This window comes from Lissotriton helveticus, chromosome 5_1 (genome assembly GCF_964261635.1).
Source record: "Lissotriton helveticus chromosome 5_1, aLisHel1.1, whole genome shotgun sequence".
Taxonomy (NCBI): Eukaryota; Metazoa; Chordata; class Amphibia; order Caudata; family Salamandridae; genus Lissotriton; species Lissotriton helveticus.
The window spans coordinates 480,943,943-480,960,443 of NC_136065.1; the positions used below are offsets into that span (position 1 = coordinate 480,943,943).

Below are 16,501 nucleotides of genomic sequence, written 5' to 3' on the forward strand. Positions count from 1 at the left end.
GATGAAAAGTGCAACAGTCTTGAACCACAAAAGTTTGTGGTTTTTGGTCTTTAAACCTTGTGGACCGGCCGAATGGCCCATCGTTTTAGACCTATGGGCCGTTTTTGTTGTTAAGATACAGACATGTAAACCAGTACAACTGACTAACCAGCTTAGTCCAGGTTATGAGGTCGGCCAAAAGTTAGGCAATTTTATATCACTAATGCCTTTATAATTTTTCCCTATCCATGAACAATCTGCATGACATTTCAAAATCCATCATAGGTAAACTAATGCCATTTTGAACAACATCACCCAGAAGTGTAAATATGGTCCAAAGTTATTATAGAAGAAAATAAGTGTTTTTCTTACGGGCCGAGCAAATAAACCAAAACTACAGTATTGTTATTGTGGACCAATCAATATGCATGCATTTATGAAAGATGATAGGATGCAAAAGAGATGCCTATGATATAGGGACCCTTCAGAGCATCAATGCCTATGAGAAAGGAGGCTGCAGTAGCCATGCATTCCCTGATCCAGCAATGCAGAGTTGTGGTCCTGCCTGCACAAAACCACCGACCTATTTTCTTGGGCAGCATAAAGGTATTCTGAGCCTGAAGAGGACTACCTGCTTCTGCTGGTGTATTACCTGCTTCTCATCATCTTCTGTTCATAAATCAAAGTACCTGTTACCCCATGCTGGACTCACCTAAACTCCAATACGTTTTCTGCCACTATGGGACTCTTTATTGGCACGTAAGACTTAGTAAATCATTAAATGCAAGTAAAAGTTCATAAAATCGTAGTAATTGGAAAAAGTACATGTGACTGGCCAAGCTAAGCTTTCGCAAAGACAGCGGGGAGGGTGAGAATCTCCAACAATTGCGACTTTAAAAAGCTATTTTGTTTACAAATACGTGATTAGTAGATTTACAAGACAATCGAGTAGCGGCACTCAAAATAAAAAATAAATAAAAAAGAATAAAAAAAAAAAAGAGTTCAGTACATTAGGGTCTAACAGTTCTCAGAACATTCCTTTCTCTGCCCACATAAAATGCTTTTACTCGAGTTAAAATAAACGTTTGTTCACTTTCTTTTCCATTCATCCCTCCCTAAACACAAAACTAACGTATAACAATAGAAAATACGTTAAAGCTATTTTGGCGACATAAGATTGAGGGATTCAGGTTACAGATGGAATATCAGACGTAACTGACCGCATATTTTCAGGCACCAACAAGCATTGTATTATTTTCACTAACAAAAGACGTCCATGGTGCACCGAACGGATACGGAGGCAGCAGCTCAGAAGATTCACTAGTCCATAACCTAAACTGTATCTTATTGTACTGGATGTTTTTCATGCATAAAGGCATGTTGGTGTTCACCATGTTAGTTAGTCAACAAATGGAGCTTTGGCCAAACTAATTTGATGACCACCCAAATGTGTGGGGGGGGGGGGAAGGAATTAAAAGAATTACCACCTCTAATCAAGAGTATCTAACCTAGGTTCTGGATGATGAAATGCAAATTGGTATAAGTGCACAAAATCAGACAAATCATAAAACATATACCTTCTGACAAGGTGGGGAATATGGTCTTGTTTTCCAGGGAACACTATCTAAAGGAAGCAATGAACCAACTACAGCACAAGGAATGCCATTTACCAGTGAACAGAGTGGACTATGTAAATAGTATCTCCAGTTTTCATCAACGCTTAGCATTCTGGAGAGATAATGGGATGCTAGATTTAGATGAATACAAGTTTCTGTTCTGCGAGTATCCAGTCCTCCCGTCCTTATACCACCTTCCCAAGGTGCACATGGACGAGCTGAATCCACCGGGGAGGCCGATAGAGCGATTTTCCAGTAGGCTGTTGATTGATGCCACCATCTATATAGACTCCTTTCTTGCTCCTTGGGTGAAGAGCTTAAGCTGGTCAAAAATGGGTATGCTCCCACAACCCTCGACCCAGGTACGCAACCTTGGTTTTATCACAGACGAGTCACTACCCATGCGTCAGCAAGTTACCAAGGTTGACGCTACCTGTTTTACCATCTTAAAATGGTTGAGGATGCTACCAGCTCAATCCCAGCATACCGTAGTCCAGGCCCTTGTTACTTCTAGGTTGGACTACAGGAACATTCTTTATCTGGGCGTCAATGAAGATGTAACGCGGAAGTTGCAGCGAGTTCAAAGCTCTGCTGCCAGATTACTCTGCTGAGCTCCCAGAACCGCATCAGCCTCCAAGTTGCTGGGGAACCTCCACAGGATTTCGATAGAGAAACGGGTTGTGTTCAGGGCCCTTACTTACATGTTCCACATTAAGCATGCAACGGCTCCCCACTACCTACAACGCCTAGTCCATCTCTATATCCCCTCGCACGCTCTCTGGTCTTCCACACAAGCAAAATTCCACGCCCCTAAGATCAGACTCTCTCGTATGGGAGGGTGCTCTTTCTCTTACTTGGGTCTTGTCCTATGGAATGCTCTGCATTTATTTCTCCGTAGGCAATCCAACCTCCTTTTGTTCCGCAAGTCTCTGAAAACCTGGCAGCCAGTAGTTCTCTCCAGTCTCTTTTGCTGTCCACTCACGGCGCCGGGAAACCTTTTTTGGGTAGCTGTTGCGCGGTCATATAAATTTAATAATAATAATAATAATAATAATAATTATAGTATATAAAAGACATGTAGGACTTCCTGAGACAGATTGAGGGCATAATGTGGGAACAGGACATGCTGCTTCTAACTCTTGACATCACTACTTTGTATACCTCTATCAAGCACCAACAAGGTTTAAGAGTGGTACAATGGATCATGGACAAACGCCCCGTAAAATTTCGTTCACATAACAAAATGCTATTAGAGATGGTGCAATTCTGTCTCGAAAATTACATCTTTATTTTCGGAGGTCAGCTCTGTAGACAACAGCAGGGAACTGCGATAGGCACATGCTTCACCACCAGCTACGCAAACTTGTTCGTGGGCTGGTGGGAGAGGCACATGGCTTGGAGTGACACACCTAATAACTGGTTTGAGAATGTGACACTATGAGCCCGCTACATTGATGATCTTTTCATCGTGTGGCGGGGCAGTCGTTCCTCGGCGGAGGAGTACGTTACCTTTCTCAACTCCAACAACCTAAATCTAAAATTTAGCAGACAGATCAGTGATACCAGTGTAGTGTACTTAGATTTAGAGTTATACAAAGCCAACAGACAGATCTTGACCCAGCAATATCGAAAGCCAACAGCGGGCAACTCTGTCTTACACTCGAGGAGCTTCCACCCAAAGAGTATGATCAACAACATCATTTATGGGGAACTTCTGCAATCGAAACGCAACTGTACAACTTCACAGGAATATCAAATAGCCAAAAATGAAGCCTTTAGGCGTTTCAAGATTAGAGGCTACTCACATCACATCCTAAGTGCAGCCGGAAAAAGAGCAGACACAGTCACGAAAGCAGAACTACTCATACCCAAAACACCACAAATAGTAACACCAAGCAGCAAAATTCAACCCGCTAGAATGATTACTCATTCAAACTCTAGAACTCCGCAACTAGTGAGCATTTAAAAAACAATTGGCATAGTCTCAAAACAGATTCCATCATGAAAGAGGTCATTCCAGTCCAACACTTGATCACATACAAACACTGCACATCTATTAACGACCATCTAGTCTCAAGCCATTACCGTGCACTCACACACAAGAAAGACAGCATTACCAGTTTCTATCCGTGTATGCAATGCAAGGCTTGCAAATACAGCCAGAAATTCAATAGTTATAGTACTATTAAGGGACCTACAGCAAGGAGAAAAATCACGTGTCTGTTAAATTGTAATTCAGACTTCACAATATACTGTTTAGAATGCCCATGCAGTAAATGGTATGTGGGCAGCAGAATCCATTAGGGAAAAAAAATGCGTTCTAGAGCATATGTGCACAGTTGCGAAGAAAGATCTTACATACCCAGTGGCTCGACACTTTGACTTAACCCACAACTGTAATTGCGATTTGTTAACGTTCTTCTGTATAGATCAGGCCCCCAAACAGGAGAGAGGTGGGGGACAGGGTGAGGACTCTCGGGAGAATGGAGTCTAAATATATCATTGACCTTGACACCAAGGTACCGACAGGTTTGAATGTCACAGAAAAACTCTGGACCCACTTAGACTAACATCCCTAGAAATAGGTACTGCGTTTATGACGTTCGTTTTGTCTTGATCATCATTTAACAAAAGTGAGGCACGGGTACGTTTTCCATGTCAGAATGAAATTGTTTAAATTGGGATTGAGTCCCTAGGTGTATTTAGAAATAGGAATCCTCAGATTGATGAACCTAAGGGGTCCACTTCTCATTCTTTTCTGCAGCCCTTGTTGTCCCTCCTACGAGGTGTAGCATTTGCCCATTCAGGGCTTGATTGTTGATTTGAACATTTAACAGGCTTGATATTTGCATCAATTAGAGGAGACAGAAAGCAGAGTTTAAATGTGCAAAGATTTGTGCTATATAATATATATATAATTTTTTTACATGTAAAAAAAAATCACTTGTATGTTTATCCTCTATACAATATTTGCATTTTCGCTGGTTCATTCATTTGAATACCCGTCTGTCGTCCATACAGCAATTGTTTTGTAAATAGATTTGTATATACACACACACATCATTGCCGGAGACATGCTAAAAGATGGCCGCCCTGATAGACACCGTATTAAGGTGAAAAGAGTTGATTTGGGCCATCTTCGCGGTTTATGAAATTTGGTTCGAACGTAAGCACTGAGCACTTTAAAACGGTGCCTTGTAAAGCTTTTTACCGACATCGAGGAAGGCGGCAACGCCGAAACGCGTCTGTTGGTGCGGGGGAGGTTTTGCACAATACAATCACTGAAAAGAATTTCCGCGAGTGCTGTCCTTTCGGATCGACTGGGATTGTCCACCGTTGTGGCAGTGTATATGTATATATATATATATATATATATATATATATATATATATATATATATATATATATATGTAAAATAAAGGATGGAAGTGGCGTTTGTTCATTTATTTTTAAAGCAGGAGAAGGAAACAGAAAATAAAACAGAAGGTTTAGGGCAGAGGTAATCCAGCTTGTATTTCGACATGGACCTGAAAACAGAAGCCCTATGGAGGCAACAGAATTACTTAGAAAAGATTCCTAAATGAATAAATACAAATAGTGTAGGAATGAGGGAAAGGGACAATAGAGGTGGAATGGCAAGGAAAGGTGGCAAGGGGAAAATACAAGGGGAATGGGGGAAAAACTCAAAACAAAAGAAACGAAAACTAAAATACAGCATGGGAGTTGGATGATGTAGGTTAGAACTAGAAGGATATTAAGTGGGATGGGGAGAAGGTTAGTCCTTAAAAAAGACCATGTAAGCCAAGAGAATAAATCCATGACAAGGAAAGAGATTACATTACTTAAGGTTATTGAAAGGTGGAGCAAGGCAGATTAAATAACTAAAAAATATCAGATAGTTTAAGAATTATACCCGGAAAAATACAAAATAGATGTTAGAAGTAAAGGGATCATTCTGCACGCAAGAAAAATAACCTTGAAGAAAACAAACTGGTACCAGGGGCACTCAGTCAATATTCACGATGTCATAAATAGAGGTTCACTTAGCGGTACAGGTATGATCATAAAACTTTCTTAAAATTTGTTTTCGTGGAACCCATAGAAAACAGATTATTTCATCCAAACCCATTTACTGGAACATGGTAAAAAAACTTTAACTTGTTCGTTCGTTCTAATATATATTTTGGTTAAAATAGCAAAAAAACTGGCCTTCCAAGGCCTTTAGATGCAGACATTTCTTCACACCCGAGGCTATTGTTCAATGTCACGGTTTGTCTAATATTATTCTTCAGTAACATGGTTACATGTGCCGTCAGGTAAACCTCTCCATACCACAGTAGAAACACCACGTGTTGTTGGATTTCTTAATAACTATGGTCATAGATAGAGATGCAAAGCACATTCCAATGAAATATATTCTTGGATTTGTACAAAAGATGTAGCGCCAAATAATTACATAGCAGATGCTAGCTGGATTAGCCAAAGGAGTCTCACAATAATCACACAAACATTGTAAAATGTAAACTAGATCTGGCAAATTAGCAACATAGCATGAATCAAAACTCATTAAACACCGTAGATAAACCATCTGGGCCCTAAGAATGGAAAGGAAAATATTGTTACTTGCAGATTGTAATGTGATACAACAAACAAAAAGAATTAAATTATATCAGCCTTTTCACAGCCAATGTAAAAAAAATAAAAAAATAAAATAAAAACCCCCGATCTGGCAAGCACAGTATTGAAATCGTGGCTAAACCCCCTGGTACTACCGTTATTTTCATTGCTCGGCTGGGTTAAAAGCAGATAAAAATCGTAGATAAATGCTTCCTCATATTTAAGCCCTGGGCAAATGCATACTGTACGAAACAGTGTTTCAAACTCTAAAGTGCTGAGCCGAGAAAGTAAATCCCACTACGCCCTAAAAATAGGTAATGATACAGTTGCAGTTTAGTATGTCTTGTACTCAAAAGACTGTAACCTTAACACATCAATATTATTTCAAAGCGCTTTGCTTATTCCCCGCACCCGAGTAAACAGCAGTGTTTCACACCAATTGGTCACTGTTTATTCAGTGTGCAGCCTCTTGTACTTCCCTGTTGCCCTAACTGGAAGTGACGCCACAGCGGATAACATGGGTCGCTGGTCGGTCCACCAGGACAAGTCCCAGTAGTGTTAAACAGGAGTGTCTCCTGAGTGGCCGTGTATGCAATACTGCCTGCCCCGAATGTTTAGACCATTCCAGGAAGCGGAAGAAAAAAAAAACACATCTGCACTCCCCCAGAGAACCAAAAACACAGGTTTATCATGATGAATAGCCGAGGAGGTTCAGACGTGCAAGAAAATGTCGGGATGCTTTAGTAACATTCCGCAGGGGGAAGAGGGGACATGGCCAAGCACTTTTGATTGGACCGTTCTTTTTAAAGGAAGGACTAAGATTGATTTGCAGATAGCAAGTCCCTCACTGTAATCACATAGCAAACAAAAAAACGATGGAATAGAATGCACCACAGAAAATGCGAATAATTGAGATGAATTTGAATCTTCTATCCATTCAGGGAATGTTACCAATACGCCCTTATTTGGGGTAGTGCAGTCTGTGGGTGAAATATGCAACACCTACCAACCACATATAGCCATCCAAGTCAGGAGTAACTCCACTCAGACCTTCCATGGAGTGTCATGGGGGATATTTCACTCATAATAAGACACAAGTATCAATCACTTAGTGGCTTCGGCAGATATGGAGCACTGGACGGAGGGAGCAAGGTTGGAGATATGTTATTCAAACGCTAAGGGCACTGTTGCATTGTGCCCTTATTTTTCGTTAGCAGCAAACATGGCTTCTGTAAGTATTCTGCCCTGTAAGCAGTTATAAAATTCAGTTTACGCTCAATTAGCAATGAACCCGCATTTCTCGGTGCAGTGACTTTTGCATACCATTTGCTGGTGAAGAGTGTTTTTTCTGCTTGGCAAAGCAAAATGGATGCCCTCAAGAGACTTCAAACCATAAAGAAAAATACTCAAAAGTGAAGAACGAAAACCATACTGGGAAATTATTAAAACTATTAGAACGTGATGGTTTCTGCCTAGTTTGTCCTGGATGAACATAAGATAATCATTTCCACGCATCAGATTAAGAACACACATTTATCTGCATGGATAGCATTTCTAAGGCTTCACAGTGGTAGTTCTCGTGCCCTTAAATAATTTAGGTGCACTTGTCCAAACTTGCCACGTGCATGACTCTACGATATTTACAAGAGCCCATACACAGATACTACATCATACACAGATGCACAATTACTTAAATGACAGAAGCAAATATGCAGACAGAGCATCCTGCAAACAAACACCCATGTAGAAGATCCGCAAAGAAATAGGCACCGTTGTACACAGACTAACAGGTGCCCGCACACCTAGACCACCGGACATGTACCCAGCAATATAGACCGGCCACGAGACCCGCATTATGTTATCTTGGCTGTTTACATAGCGCTTTATGCTCATCTAAGGCCATTTCACAGCCCTAGATGTAGTGTAGAGGCAGAAACAATAGAACGGTAATAAGGAAGGAGACTTGTGATGGAAATTATTTCCCCCTACCAGCATAGGTAGGTAGTAGCCATCTTTATGAGTCAGGGTGGCATGAAAGAGGAGGAAAATTGTCTGCAAGAGAGGAAAAGAGGGTGTGGTAAATGGTTGGGTGTACAAATCAGGATAGGTAATAGGTCCGTGGGGAAAAGGGCCAGGCGGAGAGTTAGGAATGAGACAATTTGACAAGATACTAGGAAAAGCCACTGAAGAGCACATCCAGTGGTATATTTGTGCCGACGATTGCCATTGGGCCTAGGGACACTTTAGGTCCACCACGCAGACAAATGGCAGTGGGCCTGATAAAAAGGTACTAGGCCAGCTACCTGAAGTAGAAACAGGGATATCATCAGTAGCGGTCATGTCACTACCCCATTCCTGCAGCAGTTGACATTTTACTCTGTAGGGAAAATTAGACAAAACTTTGTGTCATTGCAGGGTTTTTTTTGGTCCACTAGGAATAGCTGGAGGAGGGACCTGGGCTTACAGAGTATGCTGCACGCTGCGGACTCTATAGGGTTTCGGCGATTTGATTTACAACCGGCTAAAACCCAGAATCCCTGCGCAGTCAGTCCGTACCTGAATGGAAGTAAAGGGCCCCCAATGTACACTCCCCAAGCTTCAGAGTCTCAAGATCAATGAGGTAAGTCAGCCCATCAGCAGAACTCCCAATTTTTGACAGTCGACAGGCTACTGGGGTTGGAGTGTCGAGACAGGCAAGGAAAATACTGGAAAACCTTTGTATGATGTTATAACAGCTAGTTTCCAGCTGTAGTTTCGGGTAACATGTTTGAGAGGTAGACCGCTCGGGCACAGAAAATTATTTTAGACAGTTGGGGCGTAGGATAGTGTTTCAGGACCTAGCGGCATGTAGGCCCAGATCACTGAAACTGCTATCCTCAAGTTACATTAGAAGTTTCACTGACACAGCTCATAAGGTGAGTTGTTGGCTGCATTGATCTGTGTGTACCCTGTAAGCGACAGACGTATGCAAGCCAGATCAAGTGGTGGATTAGTGCACCTCCTCCACTGAAGTGTGGTAACAGTGGAACTGTGATGTGGTGTTAGTTTGACAGCTTTCTCTTTGATGAGGGTAATGACAGCTGCACTGCAGGTTAGCTAGCTGCTGACTGCGCAAGTGTTATAATCATCTTTATTACAGTATTTCTGTCATGATTGAATCCACATTAAGAAAACAAAACTCTGGTCTCCTCTTCTTCCCAACTTGTTAAATGTGGCACAAGAGAATGTGTAAGTTGACAGCCAAGTTAATTTATTTATGACTGTAGGACATTGGGTTATTAGTTGTGTGACCTTCACAAGTAATAGGTCCAAAATTCTCCTTACTGGGAACCAACACCCCATTGTAGAGCGTGACTCTCAGGATAGTGAAACCGAAAAATGTCTTGTTTGCAAGGACCCTGCAGACATAGGGTAATTACATTTTTGTTAAAACTCTTTAGGGGGAAGATAATGCGCTCCTGTAGCCCCTCTCCCCCATGTTTCCATTCTTTCATTGGTGGTGCCGCTGCCATCCTGGGGTCACCACGAGCAGAGAAAAGGTGCAGAATGAAAGTGGCCCACAGGCATTATGAAGTGCTCCTCTGGGAGTAGTGAATATTTTATTAATCAAGACAGGTAGGGTATTGTCTTAATTTGTTGCAAAAAATCCAAATAAAAGTTTGCTTGTAAAAAGTTTCTATCTGATATGACCCTTATTCACGTTTTGCCTTGTGCATCGTGCCGATGGAACTGAAGGACTTGCACAAGGCAAAACGCTGCTTCAACCAGCACGGACGGATGACTGTGCTGTATGGGACCTATTAATGCCTTGACTATACATATAACACCATGAGGAAGCCCTAGGCCGGATGGCCATGTAGGGGGCGAAACACGTGTTGGCTGTCACCTTTCTCGATTTTAACACTGAAAACTCGACTAAGGGTCATATCAGATAAAAACTTTTTCCAAGCAAACTTTTATTTGGATTTTTTGCAACAATTTAAGACAATACCCAACTTGTCCTGACTTTCTCCTAAACCTTATGTCTCTAATCGGAAGGGGGTCTCCCATTGTCGAGGACAAGTACTTGACCCAGACTCTACTCAATTAAACGCGGTCAGTACGGGATTGGGACCTACAACCTCCTCGTACCCTAAAAATATTTTATTAATCAACTCTCCTGCTGCTTTTTAGTGCTGCTTTAAGTGGCCTTGTGCCACAATTTCCTTTGTTTGGTTCTGTTTCTGGGGTGACCGGTCCCATCCGGGCACACCACCTGCTTCCAATTTGTAAGGGGCAGTTGATGGAGCCCACCCCCAGCTGCTCCAGCTGACTCGCCACTCACCAACTGTCTCCAGTGCTGCTGCGGGAGCCAGCAGCACTTCTAACCTGCCCGCTCAGCTGGCAGACACTTCTCATCTTTGTGGATGTGCTGCTCCCCAGACATTGGCATGGGGGGTGGGCCCACAACTGTTGGTAGGGAACGCAGCAGTGTACCCCTTCCTTTGCTTTGCCCCCCTTTCTTCAGGACCATGAGGAGTGTACCTCGGCAGTATGGGCGCGCTAAGGCCCACCGTGACCAGAGGACGTGAAAGTTAAAATTCAGTGTCAAAATGAAAGGTACAAAAAACAAACCAACAAGTAGTGGGATTTTACCTCCAATTGTGAGGAGGTCCGGTTGCAAGATATCCCAGGTGCTGAGCGGGTGCCAGGCGTTACGCGGTGTGCCATTGTCGCCTCCACCCCCTCCCGAGACCTATGGGGTGTGGATCATTTATTTTACAAACTGTACAGGTTCCTCACAATTGGAGGTAAAATCCCACTACTTGTTGGTTTGTTTTTTTGCACCTTTCATTTTCACTCCTCATGGTCCTGAAGAAAGCCCAGTAAATCACACATAACTGGCAGAAACATGTCGACCCCACTTTAAGTGGAAATACCCAATCCATTTTTTGGTAAATTTCCCAACACATATTTTAACCATGTCAGGCTGACCACTGAATAAAAATTATTTTCGTGGTACACTGCCTTGACATTTTTAACTCACATTTTTTCACATCACTGTCACAAAAAAAACAGCTCCTCAGTATTCTGGCGTTGCAGCACACCAGGGAGGCATTCGGCTTCTCCTGGTGGGCCCGATGATGAAGCATGTCACCACCCAGGGTGGTGAGTGAGGGCTTCCTAATAATCCCTAATGACTCAACTTGAATTAAGGTTTTTCTTTTCTCTGTACTTGTGCTTACACATTTAGTACCCTTAGACACTCTTGTTGTTTGATCACTTACCACCTAGTCAACATCCCTGAGCCCCCATGCTGCAGATACTCATGATAATTCATCACATTTATGTCCTACATGTCCACCTTATCTTAGTTATATTGGGTAAAGGCGGATTACTAATAATGCTAAAAAATTTAACTCATTTGGCAACTGGTGCATTCTTGTCTAGATATGGCCAATCCAGAGATTCCTAAACTTGTGAAAGCTGCAATAGAAAATACAAATCCTCATTCGGATTCTGTCCTTTGATAGGTCTGCCAGAGGCCAAAAATTCCTAACTCATTTAGAGCGAATATTTATTTACAACTTCTTCAAAATATTGCACACAAGTTCAAAATCTGCAGTTCACGTAGATGTTATGTTTTCAAAAGGTGTATGTGAGGTGTTAAGTTTGCATGCTTGGACAATCTCTGAGGCTTTATAATTTTGTTATGTGTTGCTGCATGTTCTATTACGACTAGAGCATTATTGTTAAGTGATACTGTATGTTCTTCGCTGTTTTTTCTTGATTTGATGGTTGACAAACCTGCGGATGATCCAACATATAGCCTTGGAAAACCACCATCTTATATTTCCCCAGCTATGTCAACCATACTACAGATATTGAGGGCCCACACAGAGATAAACCAGCTGGGACAGTAAACTCACAGGAAAGACTCCATTGTGGATGGGTACCAGATTACAGAAGGTTGCTGCCCTTCAAAGATTTGAGGATTCGAATACTCGAGGGATTACTACACTGGGGTATATACTTGATCCTAATGAACTGAGATAATTTGAGGAGGTGATAATCGACTTGGGTCTTGAGTGATCCTAGTCTACCTTCTGGTCACTATAAACCTGGAGGAATTTGCCCCACCTCGAGGCAAATAAAATATATATATATATATATATCTCACAAGAAGAGCAAAGTGGGCACTCCCGGTAAGCAAAATTATTTTATTCACACGACATGTCGTCTGTCCTGGCGCGTTTCAGCTGATCCCAGCCTTTCTCAAAGTCATGTTACCATAACATTTTTTCACATTTAAAAGTACAGTGCATATAGACAGAATAAACAGCATCCGTTGTACAAATGTTCCTATCAATATGTATACTGTATATTGAACTGGCAGAATAATATACATACTTTTTATAATTTTTTCTAAACATTTTTTACTCATTTTAGTACTTTTTTTAAAAAGAATATTTTTATAAAAACAAACCAACTCAACATTGTATTATCCCATAATTTGTGATAGGGTCATGGGAACAATTCAGAAAATAGACTCTTGGGCCAGTGAGCCAACATAATTAGAAGCTGCATGTATCATAATTATTCGACTCTTCGGCCAGTGCCCAAGCCTAATTAGAGTGAAAAATGTAAAAAAAGAACACTTGATGGACAGACTTGTTGGACAGAATGCAGAACAATGTCATACATTCACCCATTGTTTCTGGTTCAGGGAAGACCTGGCTTGGCAGTTCGGGCTGGACTGTTCCCATGAGGCACAGGGTCAAAACGGATTTGCATATAGCGGTGTCAGAACTGAGGTGACGAAGTGAGCTAAAGATTGATGATGGACTCAACCCAGATCTGTGACTGGGGGTGAGTGTCTGAAAAGTTTCAGCGCTCCGTCCATCAACTCCTTGTGTTTGCTTTGTTTGCCCTAAGTTGGCAGGGTATGCCAAGACATGGGTACCTTGCTCACTTTGCCACTGCATTCACGCTAGCCTGGCTGATGAAGGGTGTAACCCAGAAACCGGTCCCAGGATGCTTGTTCCTGGGTCAGAGAAGACCTGGCTTGGCAGTTCAGGCTGGACTGTTCCCATGAAGCACAGGGTCAAGACTGATTTGCATGTAGCTGGGTCTGAACTGAGGTGGCGAAGTGAGTTAAATAATGATGATGGATTCAACCCAGATATGTGACTGGGGGCGAGGGACTGAAAAGATTCAGCGCTCCGTCCATCATCTCCTTGTGTTTGCTTCGCAAGCCTAATCAGAAGCATTAAGTTTCATTTAATGACCTAAATAAATAGTTACGACCTACTGGGTTTTACTTATTCCAAGGAGTTGTAATCATCCAAAAGCATCATGCGCCCCAAACCCATTGTATCGTTCAAAATGAGAAAATCAATTGATAAAATACCAATATATCAGTTCAATCATTCATACAAATACAATGAGTAACTCTAGATATAAAAAAACGTTTTTATACATAAGGTGCCTGAGAGCCAGCCTGCAATTGCAGTGTATTTTGTATAAACAATTTCTAGGTGTTCACTTCATCTTAAGTATACAGCACATATGATACTTTATAAATCAAAAAGTAAATGAAAATGGATCAATATCTTAATAAAAAAATAGCAGTCACGGTATAACATAAAATGAATCAATCCTCTTAAAATATCAAATACATATAGACCCTCTATAAGATAATTCGTTTTGAAAAATAGCAACATACTATATATCAATCCCAACATTCCTTTAAATATAATAAATAATCTATATGTCAAGCATCTTAAATGCCTAAGGTGTCAAAGTGCATAACATCATCAATGAAGAGTCCTTCCTTTCAATGTAATAGAAAACTATATCTATGCAATGCTACATAAATGCATAATGTGTCAAAGTGCAGGACATCAACAATGAAAGATCTAAAGAGCATATATATATATATATATATATATATATATATATAGTGCTCTCATGCAGAAATACATACACCCCTTATCAAAAAGCTAAACAGTATCCAAACAACCCCCAGGACTCCATAAGAACAGAGGGTATGTGGGGAATAGGGAAATACACGGACAATGACAATCCCTCACCCCCAATCACTTCTAATTCCGAGTCTCTGTTCAGCCCATTGGGAAATTTGGTGTTCAAATCCAAAATGTACCTAGATTCCAGACGTCTTAGATTAACAGTCCCATTGCCTCCTCTGATGTTCGGGGGAACCCTAACTATAGCAAAGAACATCAGTAAACCAGGATCACTTTCATGTTTATCAAAAGTGCTTGGCCTCAGAATAAGTAAAATCCTGGTTTCTAATTGCTCGTTGATGTTCTATCATACGTTTTTTTAGGGGGAAAATAGTACTTCCCATAAACATCATAGGACATTGACAGCCCAGTACATAAACACAGTAGTCAGAATTGCAGTTGTAGAACCCACTGATCTTTTTTGTGTGTCCATCATTAGATTTAAAAGTGAGGACATTTTTCACCATTCTACAAGCTTTGCAATTATTGCACTTGCAGAACCCCTCCATGTTTGAAAGCAATGTCCCCGATTTCCGACTACCTTCAAAGTAGATATGTGTGAGCTTGTCACCAAACGTCCTCCCCCTCCTGTAAGCAACTGGCAGTGCCATAGGTATATCATTGCCAATAATGTTATCACTTTTGACTACCTGCCTGTGCCTTCTCAGGACCGGATATATTTTGGGGGATATTTAATTAAAACAGGTGATAAATCTGGTTGATGTTCCTTCCTTGGGGGTTCTTTGATTGGGATAAAGCAGTGGATTTTTAGTAATCCCCTCCGACTTACGTTTGGCCTCAGCTAATGTCTTGGAATGATAACCGTGTTTACTACACCGTTCTTCAATTTTCCGTATCTGCCCTTGGAATTCATGGTCTTGACTGCAAATTCTTTTCAGCCTTAGTGTTTCCCCATTTGGGATGCTAGATTTCAAATTTGCTGGGTGTTGACTTTTAAAATGCAGAGTACTATTGCCCGCAGTTGTTTAACGAAATACTGTTCTATTGATTTTACCATCCTTCACTTGTAGAAGGATATCTAAGAAGGATATCTCGCTGGCACTCCTCTGTGCTGTGAAATGTAAGTTGAAGTTATTATCATTTAGGGTCTCTACATATTCTTCAGCCTCCTGTCTCTGCGCACTCCGCAACAGAACTAAATCGTCAATATACCGGAAAATTTGATAGATTCTTTTTACAAGGCAGTCACACATGACCTATATGCTCAGCAGACACCAACCCACCATTTTGGATTCTACTAATTGGACCATTGATCTTTCACCTCTATTTCAAGAGCCTTGAAAAAGTCACTGTGTGACCAAACATGTTGGCTGTTTTCTGAAGAAAGAAACTGAACTTTTTGAATGTACCGAAGATACATTATGCAAAATAATAAAGTGTACTATTGTTGTGAAAAAAAGTCCTCAACGATTGGACCTCATACTGATTTACAAAACTGAGTGCTTTGGTTTTACTCTGTAACAGTTGTATACATTCTGGATATAGGATGTAGTAGGTTAACCACACCTTGGGTAGTAAAGTGTATAACTGAACAGCACCATTCTGTCTCACAAGCAATTGTGTTAACTATACTCTACACACAACACAGGTATGCTAACAAGGTGCTAATGATAAAAATAAATCAATGGGTAGTAGTGATTTATCACAGTATTATAATCCTGTACCACGAGGATGGATTCAGCAGACCTTAAAGGGTCTTCGAAGGCCACAACGAGGTACTCGCACACACAATGCCCAGTTATGAGAACTCCAGCCATCAACAGTATAGTGTTGTGAAGATTAGCCAGTGCCAATGGACAGAGAGGGCATCTGCTGAGTGTGCTGTTTTCTAATCACATCTGCAAAGATTGGGTAGCTTTTCATTCACTGTGCATGAAAAGAAGTCAATTGAAAGTTCACTGTGCATGAACATATGTCATGTCAATTCTGCAGTAGAGACAAAACCAAGGATCCTTTGAGAACTGGTCTGAGACAACTTCTATGACTAGACTCTGCAGGCATGTTCCATCTGCTTTTAATGGGAACTATCCGACAGGAGACAATTTGCAAAAGCCCTCTTCCTGATGAGCCCCAACCCAATGTTAACATGGCACCATGTACCGGTCAACTTCCTTCGCGTGAATAGCAGCACTGCAATCACTAGAGTCTGATTTCCCTTATCCCCTCTTGCCACTCACCCCTTCCCAAAGCCCTGCTAAGGAAACTCATAAAATAGGAACAGTCACAAATAAAAAAAATCTCTCAAATATAAAATAGTTCATC

General features: G+C 41.3%; 1 protein-coding gene and 1 pseudogene across 3 annotated transcripts in view; one reads left to right on the forward strand and one right to left on the reverse strand.

The window, feature by feature from the left end:
- Positions 1-16,501, reverse strand: part of TMEM51 (transmembrane protein 51) — a 188,676-nt gene that overhangs the window by 161,485 nt on the left and 10,690 nt on the right. The window lies entirely within an intron of this gene.
- LOC144752497 (uncharacterized) overlaps positions 15,911-16,501 on the forward strand; it is a 56,177-nt pseudogene continuing 55,586 nt past the window's right edge.